Consider the following 14,077-nt stretch of genomic DNA (forward strand, 5'->3'; position numbering starts at 1 on the left):
TGCTTGAGGCTCTATACATCTAGGTATGATGTCCACACTTTTCCTTACGATAGGGCACTGCAAATCTAGAGGTCCAATTGTGAAAGAAGAGGTTTGAGCAACACTTCAAACCAAAGTGCCAATGGGACTACTGGAGCTATTGGTAGCATTGAGATGCAGTTCAGTGAAGATATGCAGACTCAGACTTAGAGTGAAGAAACCACAGACGGGAATCAAGAAAGCACTGAATTTGATGAGGATGAATGGCAATTGTAAGAGATTGGTATTTATTAATCTTATTACTATATCTCATCATTCATATTACAAAAGCATATTACTTTTTGCAATTAGAATTTAATATTGATTTGTAATTATATTTTTCAACTTTCTATTTCCAGATTTAAAATAGCATAATAAAAAAAAACCATAATGTGTTTATTGATACAGAGATGTTTATTGTTTATTTATACATGTTTGAGTCTCAAATCAGTGTGATACATTTTGGAACCATATGATACAATTCATTCAATAGTAATACACATGTCGAGAACTTAGATTTTCATTAAGTCTTTCAAAATATAGCCATATGATACAATTCATTCAATAGTAATACACCAAATTCCAATCTATCTGATTCTCCATACCAATTGCAAAAGTGAATACAAAGTTTCAGAACCCTTTGCAAATGACCCTGAATTCCCTTTTATAAAAACAAGAGAGCAACAACAACTCCTGTGTGATTCTCCAATGTCCATGCAAAAGTGAATACAAAGTTTCAGAAGTAGAACCCTTTGCAAAATTGCAAATGACCTTGAATTCCCTTTTATAGAAACAAGGGAGCAACAACAGCTTCAGGTCGAATTGCAAGTTTGCAACATGTGAAAACTGAACATCAAAATTACAAACTCGGCACATATTTATATGGCCATCACAGACCGTATTAGCAATTTAACATCTGCTACATGTTTGATGTCTCCTGTTCAAAAAATAGAGTTCAAAATTAAATATTAATTCATGCCATGAAAAATTAGACATAGATAATAGTAGTGCCTAAAACCTACTAATCAAAAATAGAGAAATGCATAAATGTTAAAGCAAGGGAGAATTTGAGAATACAAATTTACTGGCTGAAGTTTTGCACTGTGCATCATAGATTCATAGGCTGGATTAGCAAAATAGCAATAGCGAGTGTTGTTTTTTTCCTATTCATAAAATAGATTCATAGGCTGGATTAGCAAAATAGCATTAGCGAGTGCATCATAGATTCATAGGCTGGATTAGCAAAACAGCAAACAGAAAAAACATAAAACCTTGAAATTAAGAATAAAAGAAGAAAATTGTGCAATACATACTATGATTCTTAAGAATTCTGTGCTAGTTTTTGTAGGGTGTTCCACTCTTCGTCTGATGGAAGGTCAATATTCTGTAAACTATGGAAAGTCAACTCCAACTTTGTCAACATTCCATATTTATAAGATTTACTTGACATCACTGTTTCATCCAATACCGTATTTAGAGTTGTAAACGGTTGGATGAATTCCAGAAAGCTTTTGGGAGTTGTGTCCTTTGGAAGCAAGTCTAAATCAGACTTCATTTTTATCTCCATGATTTTTTTGTAAGTTTCTTCTCTAATGAATTTATTTGATGTGTCAATAGGCTTAGGCAAACCAAGTTTAATCAAATTATTTTTCATTTCTTCCAGCTTCACTATCTTTTTTCCACAACTGTCCATAACTTCTGATGTTTCCCTTAGCTTCTGGCATTTTTGAATGATAGATGATGTCTTAACTATGACATCAATGCGGCTCTTAATTCCCTTGGATGCCAAGTAGCTGTCACTGGAACTGTAGACTACTTTAAGAATCTTTTTTGCCATTTCCTCTTTTGAATAAACTTGTATGCTCTTCTCATAGTGCCCTTTGATTTTTATAAAAATTTGTCTCATACTTTCAGTCAATTGAAACCATTCACACAACTTCTCACTATGCATTATTCGTCGCCAAATGTTTTCTTGTATATACTTCATTGTATTTTTCATATTATCATTCAATCTATCCTCCAAAGTTTTTATTTTATCATTTGCATTGTGTGGGTCTTCTTTCATTTGTGCACATTTTTTTCTTTCTTCCTCTACTTCCTCTTACAAATGTTTTTCTTTTTCCTTCCCATGATCCAATAGGTCCTGTAACTTTCTCATTTCTGCGGCAGCAAACTCATAACTTTTGTATAATTTTTGAAAATTGGCTTTTTCCTCAACAATTTTTTTACTACTTTTAGCCAGTTTTTCAGTCAGGTCCTTCAATTCTACATCCTTCTTCTCCTGCTCTACAATTTCTACTGTAGAGCCCGAATTTTTAATCCTTTTCTGTAAATCATTGCACTTCCTATCTGTTGCTTTCCTCCTTGATTTTTTGTTTTCCAGGTCTGCCTGTAACTTTTCTATTTATTTCTCCAGTTTATTTTTTTCTCTCTCCACCTTTAGCAGTGAAGTGTAGACCACTTCGTTAGTCCTTTTTGACACACTAATTTTGTCCATATTATGTACTTTGGAAAAATCCATTTGGAGGGTGCTAACTTGAAATTGAGAGGGATCTATCTAACTGTGTGGTGGATTTTTATCTTTAGATGTGTCCGGGGGCATAACAACCATGAACTCCATCATATCTTTCTATGGGTCATATGTTGGAAATACCATGTTCTTTGCAGGTTGTTCGTTTACAACTTCAGACACAGAATTTCTATGAAATGCTTTCTTTTTTTCTTTATTTGCTTTTGTTGTGTGTTCATATTTTTCATAGTAATCACAAAATTTAAAATCTGGGCTTGCTGAAGCAATTGAATGTTTGAAAGGTGACATAGGAATACCATAGGCTCCAGTTCCACTTATTCCTGCGGTTTTAACTAATGCTTGACCAGGATTACCAACAACAGTTCCTGATGCTGTCCCACTCCCACTGACACTTTCATGTGTAGTTTTCATAGTCTTTTGAGGTGTGTGATATGAAGCTGCAAATGATTGATTTGTAGTATCAGTGGCACTTGATATAGGATTCTCAATAGTATGAGATTGAGTATCTACCTCTAGTGGCCTCTTGCGAGAGATATTTTGTTATTTCCCTTGTCCAACACCAAGACAACTAGTATCAGTAGTAGACCCAATGCCAACCCCACCAATCACAGTGGCACTTGACTGAACAATAATAGGAATACTATCCCCAGATTCCCCACCAGTGGCAGTGGCACTTGATTCACCACCAACGGGAATACCATGATGTGGTGGTGATTGTGGATTTGAACTTGAAACAAATGAAGGTGGACCCTGAGGGTAATGAGTAGTACCTATCCGTGATGAATCTGAAGAATCAAGTCCAATGACTGGTTTATAAGGACCTTTTGATTTTGACTATGATGGAAGTTGTACCTGAAGTGGATACCAAATTCCATCTCCTCTGGCACCTAGACCACCACCTTCAAAACCCATTGTTTCCACAAGGTTTGCCCCTTTTCTATATTTTTCTTTCATGGACTCACTAGCTCCACCTGATATTTTTGGGACTGTAGTAGTTGTTGGAGGGGGCTCAATGACAACCTCATGCTCATCATCATCACCTTCAGTCCCGCCATGCTCCATATCCTACAATTTGCTAAACTCTGCATCCTCGTCGATGCTCTCAAATTCTGCACTTGTCTTTGGTTCACTGAGATTCCTCCTCATAGTCCAAAAATCATTTATTTTGGTTTGAGTGAAATAATTCTCTTTAAATTCGTGCAGAATTGATTTGGGAATAGATTTTTTAGATGGATTAGAAGATTTTAGGTAGAAATTGTAGGACCTCCTATTTTGGATGCCCTGGCCCTCCTCTGTTGTCCTCTATGTGTGCATTTGCAATGCCATAATTTGTGATGAAATTTCTTTTGTTGAAATGTTATTGTCAGCTATAATTTTCTCCATCTCTTTTTTAACCTCATCCCAGGAGTCCTTGTTTCTAAGCTTTTCTAGCAATGGTTTACTTTCATGTTGACATAACATTGAAGAGTTCCCATTTTTCTTAAGCCTTGCTTGAACTACACCGATTGGATCATACTGCTAGAGACCCTCATCACCAAAGTTAAAAACTGTCAAGAAATCATGTGCCACAATGAATGCTTTTCTCTCAAATGTGAACCCTCCACATGAGAAAGGCAAGGAAAGAAATATGCTCTTCTTTTGCTGACCATGAAAGTGCCTATCTATGCTCTCCAATAGCCATACATACTCTAATGCAAATACCCTCTCTGTCACATGTATTGGAAGTCTGTATGATTTTACTGCCGATCCGTAAAACCTTAACACAATGAATTCTTCCATGAAGAACCAGTCAGCCAATTCTATTTGACTTTCAAGTTGAATGCAATCTCTACAAGACACAGGCAACCTAGGCATTGGAGTGCTTGTAATTTCATTATACATTGGTGCCAAAAAGAAGTCTACAAAATGGTTGTAGTTCTTTCTGTTATCATGCATCCTTATCTTTGGGGTCCAATCATATATTGGACACTTTGTTCTCTTCCCAGTCTTCTCATCAATCTTATAGCTCACAATTTGAAGCTTGTTGGTCTCAAATATTGCACGATACTTGGATAGAAGGAGATAGAACAAGTAGGATGAGAACCTAAATGTCTTACAGGAACCTTTTTTGATCATTAGTAATTGTTTTTGCATGGATTTTACAATGTGCTCAATAAAATTATATCTTACTGGTTGACCTGCACAATGGATATTATAAATCATTTCAAGAAGGCTTGCACCCACTTCCCTATCATTTTCCAATCCCAGGCAAAACGACAGCAAGGAAATAGTATCCCCAACCCATGGAACAAAAATTTTAGAATCATAAGGAGGCTTATGATTCTGATCCAACACAATACTAGTACCAATCTTTATTAGAGCTTTGATAAATGAATCTCTGCGACTTGGATTGACACTCTCATAATTCCCTGCCAGCTTTTCAAGGTCAATTTGAACATTTGAATTCTGGGCTTCAAATCCTAGGTTCAACAAACGAGAAAATTCTCCCTCGTTTATGGATATAATTTCCTCTTTTGTATTTTTATTGACAATTCATTTTTTATCTTCATCATAATTTTCGGCACAGACCATGACAAAATCAGGGCAAGGGAATACTTCAGGTAACACCATGCTTCCCAATCCAACATCCCACGATGCAATTTTATTTGTTTTTTGTTGTAACATTGGGTTGAAAATAGTAAATTTGTCCTTGGATGCATCTACCGCCTTACTAGACAATGTATATCTAATATCTATGATACGCTTTTCACCATGGATAGCAGGATCATAAATATCATGGTATTCATTAGTGAAGCCTGGTGTTTTAACCAATTCGGTTAGGTACATTTTTTTTTTCACTTGGCTTCTTGTTGAACTACTGCTTCCTATTTTCCCCATCACTATTATTGTTAATAATTCAAAATAATGCTAACCCTCAAATTGGACCACGGGATTACCAAAAGCAAAAAAGGTGGGATGTAGGTGTTCTAGATTTTGCCCAGAAATTGGAATTTCTATTTCACTAGATTGGCAGAGATAGTCTCTATTGCAACTTGCATTCCTCAATCTAGTAGTTGTTTCTGAATCTCCCTCGATTTACAGGTTTGTCCAAGAAATGAAAGACGATTATGATTTACGAGTCTCTTATTTTGAAAACTCTAAAAAGTAGAAAAGTAAAACCTAAATGGCAAAATATCAAGAATCATGTTGTAATTTTATTAATTGCTATTAATAACTATTCGATGCCGAAGGACAAAACATTCATTACTTCAGTATAAATTCCGAGGACATTAAGAATCATGTTGTAATTTTATTAATTATTATTAATAACTATTCGACGCCAAAGGACAAAACATTCACTACTTCAATATAAATTCTGAGGACATTAAATGTAATACGTTCAATTCCGGGCAAAGTTCTCCCAAATGTGTTCACTTCCCACATTCGAGCCGAAATCCACCCTAAGCCGTTGATCTTTGCTCATCCAACAGATGAGGGACCAAGGTACCTGTTGTGACTTTACGGGTCTGTTTAATAATTTTAAACTTCCGTCCGAAAAAAGTGATTTTTAGACTTACTTATATTTAATTAAATTTAAAACGTTTCAATTCCGGGCGAAGTTCTCCCAAATGTGTTCACTTCCCACATTCGAGCCGAATTCCACCCTAAGTTGTTGATCTTTGTTCATCCAACGGATGATGGTACCTATTGTCAGTTGTCGTGGGTCCCATGACTTCTGCCAGTTTTTAGGCACGTCACCATACTCGTGTCACTTTTCCGGGCAAAGTTCTTAGAAATTTGTTCACTTCCCACATTCACCCCGAAATCCACCCTAAGTCATTGATCTTTGTTCATCCAATGGTCGATGGTACCTGTTTTAAGATGTAGTTGGTCCCACGACTTCTACCATTTTTTTGGCATGTCACCATAATCGTGTCACTTTTCGGGTTTGATTTTTAGTCTATTTAATCATTTTAAACCTCCACCCGAAAAAAAGCTTTATAGACTTAATTATATTTAAAATGTCCAATTCCGGGCGAAGTTCTCAGAAAGGTGTTCACTTCCCACATTCGGGCCGAAATCCACCCTAGCCGTTGATCTTTGTTCATCCAACGGTTGATGGCACCTGTTTTAAGATGTAGTGGGTCCCACGACTTCTGCCATTTTTTTGGCAGGTCACCATACTCGTGTCACTTTTTTGGTTTGATTTTTAGTCTATTTAATCATTTTAAAATTCTGCCTGAAAAAAGAGATTTATAGACTTAATTATATTTAATTAAATTTAAAATGTCCAATTCCAGGTGAAGTTCTCAGAAAGGTGTTCACTTCCCACATTCGGGCCGAAATCCACCCTAGCCGTTGATCTTTGTTCATCCAACAGTCGATGGTACCTGTTTTAAGATGAAGTGGGTCCCACGACTTCTGCCATTTTTCTAGCACGTCACCATACTCGTGTTACTTTTCAGGTCTGTTTTTAAAGTCTACTTAATCATTTTAAAATTCCACCCAAAAAAGAGATTTATAGTCTATAGACTATAGACTTTCACTTAATTCTATTTAATTAAATTTAAAATGTTCAATTCCGGGCAATAGTTTGAGATAACTATTAAATATAATGTTAATATTATTTGTAATTAAAGATGTGCAATAGTTTGACATAACTATTAAATATAATGTTAATATTATTTGTAAAAATTTTAAATTCAAAAACAGTATAAAACATGAAACTTAGTTTCTAGAATAAAACAAATAACTAAATAAAAATATAAATTTTGATATGCAATTTGAAAGGTAAAAGTTTAATATTAAAAAGAAAACATTCAATATTAAATCTAAAATATTAATTTAAAGTTTAACAAAATTCTTTGAAAATATGTTTACGCTATATAATTTTCAAAAATAGTTTAAAAATATATATAAAATTTCAACATAAATTTAGTCTATTAATTTAAAAAAATGTGCAACTGCAGTTCTCAACTTGTTAAGGCGAGCAAATTTGGAAAGTACAAATGCCAAGGTGGCGATTAATTGTTGCACAAGGAGTTGTCTGCGACATGCCGCACAAAAGGAGGAAGGGTAGGATGGCAGGAAATCTTTTTCCTGATCTCATGGTATTAATGTCTTATCGTGCACATTCATTACTCGACCTATAAGACGGAGGCAGATTTTTTTACCTTTTGATCTATGTACCACTTTTTGCTTTGAAGCAGCTGCAAAACAAATCTGTAGTTCGTAGAATCATACCTCCTGCAAGACATTTTTTGCAGGAAGTGATTTTGAAATTGCAGGTGACAATGGAGGCCAATTTCACACTTTGAACAGACAAGAAGTTGGTGCCCTTTTTGGGCAAAGTATCTGATAAACGAATGCAAGGATTGTTCAGGTTTAAGGAGGAGAAGTTGTGGGCAGCAGCTCGATTGATGCTTGCAAAGGAGGTGGCACATATCAGTCACCAGTATTGAACTAAAATGGAGGCTTACTCTCTAATTATGGCATGGGCCTGTGAATTCGAACCGGAGGTGGAAAAGGTAAAACTCACATTGGTCAAATTGATTGATGGGGAGTTTTTGATTAACCTGGATTCAATCTTGGAGTGGGTGGTGCGAGGAGTTGGCATTCGAATTATGGAAGGGGACGACCAGGAGGAATTGCTTCCTTTTATTCGTGGCCGAGAGGATGAAATCAAAGACAAGTGTCGTGAACGAGCCTGAATGGGGTGGGAAGCGATGAAACTCTTTGTTAAATTAACGAGGGTGGATGAAGTCCTGAATGCTTTGCATGTGGTGGCAAGGATGGAGGTTGGTAGGGCATTGAGAGATAGGGCCGAAGAAAGAAGGGCCATACAACTACTAGCAAGCTTGGAGGGCGACCCCGACTTCAGGTTCCTAAACTGCATTCCAAAAAAGAAAGCTGAAGCAGCAAAATGGAAAGCCAAAGCATCAACCTCTGAGGAGGGAAGGGACTAGGAGGAGGCAACCCAGGGGGATAGTGAGACTGAGTGAGTGGCCTATTGGCAATGAACTAGTTTTTTTGTTTGCTTGCTATAAGCTGTGGGCAAATTTTGTATCTTGAAACTTTTCAATTAATTGAATGAAAAAACCTTGACCGATAAAATTTTGTATCTTGCAACTTTTGAAATTTTGTATTTTGAATGACTATATAGTAATAGTATATATTTATAAAATTATAATCAACCATAATCAATGAACAAATAATTAATGGAACGAATTTTTATTTTTTTTATAGCATTACATAAAAAAGATCATGGTATTAAATTTATTTCGATTGTTTAACAAATAATTGAAATAACGTAGCTCGTATACAAAAAGCATTTGAAACAAATTAATTAATAAAAATGAAATAGAATTATAGAAACCATTTTTATATCCATAAGACTGTAAGAGGCAAAGCGAAACAAACTGGAATTTGAAAAATTATCATTAATATTTATGCTTTTGAAATTTACAATTTTTTTGTCTGAGACTTGAGTCCCACAAAAAATTAAAAGCCAAAATGAGTGAGCCACTGGCAGCCTATTAGGGTTAAGGACATAGGAAAAAAAAACTACAGGGGGCGGGGCTAGGGCACAAGTAGTGGAGTTGTTTACAATTTTGCCCTAAGAATCTAGCCCTCCTTCCATGTAGAATTGTTTAGACAGCATAAGTTGAGAGAATTCTTCAAGCCACATGTAGTTTGGAAAGTCGTCCAGGAGGAACCATTTCCAGAGGAAGTCCCTGCCAATCTGCGCCCATTTTCTGTGATGCATCAGCTGCTCCGCATTCAGGTTTAGGAGAAAAGGTTGCCTGGCCACTGGCAGTGTTTGGTCAAGGAGGAGAAGCTTGGATAAATTACTCGCCCAAGGGATCCCCACCCCTACTTCTGCAAGAACGACAAGAGTAATGTCATCTCCGAGGAAGTCTTCCTTAAAAACCTTCCTCAACAGCATCAGCATATCCACCTTGTCTCCTCCCAGGTCCAAAAGAGACGCTAAGAGGCGGGATGTAAGGTCCGTGTTAACACAGTACCTATTTTCATTTCGCAGAAATTTTCTGCGCAGCACCATCCGCACAACCTCATTGGTGAACGACCCAACCTCCTTGCAGACTGATTAGAGGGTTGGGTCTCTAATGGAGCCTAGAAAGGCCCTCTGGTCCTCTACATAAATGCTTCTCAAGCGGATGGGAGTGTCCATCTTGACAAAATAGATTAACAAATTAAACAACCTGAGTAGTGAGCCTATAAACCTAAAATATCGTGAGCAAAGGCTAATTGAAGATGAAAGAAGCAAAGATCGTATATAAATTGTTGAAGCTCTTGATTGTAATAATTACTTCTTTAACAGTATTAATTGCTATAATTTTTTTAAAATCTTTCGTATCTCTGCAAATCTTTCCCATAAATGCACTATTGTGTGAAAATGGAAACAACTATGAACCAGTACCAAATTGGCAAGTATCACATTGTAAGTCATGGGGACAGAGTGGATTTCCGTAAGTGAATAGATATATATTAAATGAACGAAATTATCGATCGTGATTTGTGACATCTGATACGTGTCTATTGAATCCAATTCCATTCCGGGCACTTTCTGGTAAGCTATGTTCTCTTCAGAAAATTGGGCCGAAATAAAACTTCAGCCATTGATCTACGATCATCGAACGGTTTAAAATCATTGATAGATTTTAGGTATATGTCACCCTTTACGTGTCAAAGAGGCCGCACTTATTGATACATCGTGTAGAGTCCAAACTCAATGTATTATGTGATGTGATGTACTGATGTGATGTGATGTGCCTTGTCTATTAATGGCAATTGGCAATGAATTCATGAAATCGCCAATGAATTATATATTGTACCATAAATAACAAAATATTCACCAAAACAAATTAAATAATTTTCAAGCAGTGGAAAAAAATTGCCAATACATTTAAATAATTTTCAAGCGGTGGATAAAAATTGCCAATACATTTAAATAATTTTTCCTTCGGAGTAAAATTTTTCACTCATACAATTATATATTTGTTCCTTTTAACAATAATTATTCGCCTCCCACAATAAATATTTTCCCCATAGAACAAGGTATTATTCGCCAGAAATTTATGGCATTTTCGTACCCTTGAAAAAAAATCGCCAATACAAAATAATTTTTTCCCCATTTGAAAAAAAAAATTTGCCATCGATATGAAAATTTCCCCCCAAAAATAATGTCTGATTTGCCAGGATTTTACACAGGGGGGGGGGGGGGGGGGGTTGCTTAAAGTTATCCCTGGAAGAAGGACCCCAACGTCTCGCTTCTTTGGATGGTACCCTTAGAATATTAGTTTCAATAGACCATGGCTATGAAGGTATGCTCAAAGATGTTGGAAAGATAATGAAATGAAACTAGGGCAAGGATTTATGCAAAGGATTGGATAAGAGGAATGGAAGGGTGAAAAAGAGGTGTTGGATAATGGATGGGATGTTGGCAGAATTGTGTATGGATAGATGGAAATGATGGAAAGATCAAAATTGGCACACACCTTGAGGGATGGTGGACATATAGAGGAGAAGTGAATCTCAGATTTTGATATTTGGATGGAGGAAAGGTTATAGATTTTGGAGTATAAGAACCTAAAATGGATGAAGGAGGTGATGGAGGAATAGACTTGGAAGGTTTGGATAGAGGAACAACAAATTTAGATGTCGATTTTGATTTTTCTTTAGACTGTTGTGCTTCAAGCAGTTGCTTAGGGATCCACATGGTTTTTTATTTTTCATGCTTTTGTAGTTCCTTAGAGAGCATTGCTTGTACAAGTGCCTTAGGAACCCATATAACTTTTGACTTTTCTTCTTTCTTTGTGGGATTTTGTGGCATTTTGTATTTTTCTTTTTCTTTTTGGATCATATTTTTCTTTGTTTTGACATGTCGATTAGATGGGACATGTTGATCCTTGAATACATGTTGATTACTTGACTTATGACTTTTATGCTTGGCATCCAAATTGCTTGGAGGGAGATGCATGGATAGATAGGAATGATATGAAGGTATTTTAGATGGATGGAAGGTACTCTAAGATGTGTGCCTTTGTTGATCCTACATAAGGGATGGAGGGATATAGGGACCTAGAATGGATGGAAGTGATGATGGGTAAAGTTTATATTTGGATTTAATTGCAGAAATGTAGGATTTACGAGAGATACCAACATCTTGAGAAATGTCCCTAAGGCCATTACTTTTAACATTTTCTTTAATATGGAGGGGTTCTTGCTTGTGGAGATTTACCCCTTTGGCTTTACAAATATTTTGACTTGTAGGATACACTTCACTTTGGAAAGAAGGAACGAGTCCATTGTAAGATGGAGGTGGAATGTAGAGAGTGATAGGATCATGAGAGGGATTTGTAGGCATGATGGATCCTTGAGGTGAATATGGAGGATTATGACAAGAAGATGAAGGGATACTTTGATCTTGATGTGGAAGAGGACCATTGGATAGAGTAGAAAGGGTGTTTGACTCTTCATTTTGAATAGGATCATTTGAAAAGGTGGAAGAGGCATCATGATCTTGCTTAGGATGTAGACTAGGAATGGGATTTGGAAGGATGGTTTTCTCTTGAGATGGAAGGAGGTCATCTTGGAAGAAATGGAAAGGTATAAGGGGATCATCATGGGATTCTAGTGAAATGGGATCTTTTTCAATCATTAGATTAGATTGAGGAGTTCTGGTGTCTTGATCTTGATTTATGATAGGACTTGTTTCTTCATTCTTCAAATTATCCTCTTGGCATGGAACCACTTCTAAGGAAGGGATAGGATTTTGCATAGGCATAGGGGATTCTTGGAAGGTCTCCATATTTTGGCATGATGGGGAAGCATTTTGAGTGGGACTCTCTGGAGTGGGTACATTTGGAATTGGAGTGCATGATGGCATAGGATCTGGGATTTTTAAATCTTTATAGGAACTTGTATCAATATTTCCATTAACTTGGATTTCCATAGGAGATAACCCTTGAAGGTAAACTTGAGAATTTTTATTGTTTGAAGGAGATGGTATTGATTTATTGCTGAGAAGTTTTAGGAGATGAAGGAATCATGGAAGGGATGAAGGCTACATATGGAGCCTTTCTAGACATAGGTTCATGATTTTGATCATGCTTAGAAGTAGTTCCTTCTTTTTATTTAGGTGAGTCATTAGGATCTTCAATTTCAATGACACCATTATCAATGAGGTCTTGAATCTTATGTTTTAATTCCATACACATTGAAGTCTTATGTTTATTATGCTTATGATATGCATAGTAACTACTCAAAACTTCACATCCCCATGTGGTCTTTTTAGGCAATATGATAAGATTGTTCTTAAGAAGCTCTTCCAAAGCTGACTCAATAGATTGCCCCAAAGGTGTAAACTATCTATCTAGGGAATAGATGTCTTTCTGCCTTGGTGAAGGTGTTTTGTGATCTTGTATGAGATTTGGTCTTTGATTGTCAATTACTTCTTGTTCCATCTTATGTAATTGTTTTAGAATTTCTTGAAGTCTAGTGTTCTTAATATCATGAATTTTCATCTCAAGAGAGGTCATTGAATTTTTTTGTTGGGCTTGAATGTCATATATTTCTTTCTTGAGATCATGAATTTGTTGGGCCAAGGTAGCCATGGGCTTCTTACTTTTGTCATAATTTTTAGAAGAGCTTCTAGTTTGAATAGGCATTTACAATCGACAAGACTGGAAGCTAGATGTGTTGTAGAAGTCAAGATCAAATTGTAGCTAGTTATTCATTTAATGTAGTGATTGAGAGAAGTTACTAAGATCTAGTCTGGTTTCAAGAATAATCTATCTTGTGTAAGACGTTATCTAAGTTAACTTAGGTTTGATAAGATGTTGTTTGAAGTAGCTTAAAGATGATTGACAAAATCGTGCAACGCAACTGTAGGGGTACACTATCAAGGTTGCTTATGCTCAAGAGGATGATAACCAGTTTTATGCTCATTGTAGACTGATCTAGGCAAGTTTGACTGCTCTGTACTGACAAAATTAAAGATTCGTATGGCAGGATTTTTTGAGCGGAACGACAATTTAATAGCTTTAGGATGACAACAATTCTATCTCGTACGAGTTGTTGCCTAGTACCGTATGACAAATGAGTATGTCTAAAACGACAAAAGATTTAGTGCAATTCTATTTCGTACGACACAGGATTTAACTTAGGATGACATACTTATGATTTCATACGACAGAGGATATGGTGCAGGATCATAAACTATAAAACTCATACGACACAAGATATGGTGTAGGACGACAAATGATCAGATTTGTACGAGTGTTCATAGGGTAGAGACTAAAATTTTTGAGTTTTTCGATAGCTGAGTATGACAACTGAGTATGACCAATTCTGAGATGGATTGATTTTTGACCAGGATAGACTAGTTTTGGACATAATTTTGACTTAGGGTAGGCTAGTTCTGACACAGATAGAGTTTTTGATCACTGAGTTGTTTCTTGTTTTCTCCAATTTTGGTATTCCAATTTTAGTTTGAGGGATGAAAACACAAAAAACATGTAGTATGAA

The sequence above is a fragment of the Cryptomeria japonica genome, chromosome 8, assembly GCF_030272615.1.
Source record: "Cryptomeria japonica chromosome 8, Sugi_1.0, whole genome shotgun sequence".
NCBI lineage: Eukaryota > Viridiplantae > Streptophyta > Pinopsida > Cupressales > Cupressaceae > Cryptomeria > Cryptomeria japonica.